Here is a 296-nt window from a genome sequence, read left to right as displayed (position 1 = left end):
AAAGAGAAACTGTAAAGTAAAAATCTACACAGTTTAAGGTATAAAGTGAAACTATACCCAGCAGACCAAACACACTGCAACTGGACCCCATTTGCACCAAAAAAAAAAAACAGTAGAATCTAACATGATATATACAAATCATAAAGCATTCAACCACATGTGCAATAAAATACTCAACAAATTTCACTATGTACAACAAAAAGGACCACACTTTTGAGTAAATCAAAAACTTGCTAGCATTTTTGAGTAATACAACTAATCAAGTACAGACAAGAAGGTAACACAATCCCCACAAC

The sequence above is a fragment of the Ipomoea triloba genome, chromosome 3, assembly GCF_003576645.1.
Source record: "Ipomoea triloba cultivar NCNSP0323 chromosome 3, ASM357664v1".
Lineage (NCBI taxonomy): Eukaryota > Viridiplantae > Streptophyta > Magnoliopsida > Solanales > Convolvulaceae > Ipomoea > Ipomoea triloba.
This window is presented reverse-complemented; position numbering follows the sequence as displayed.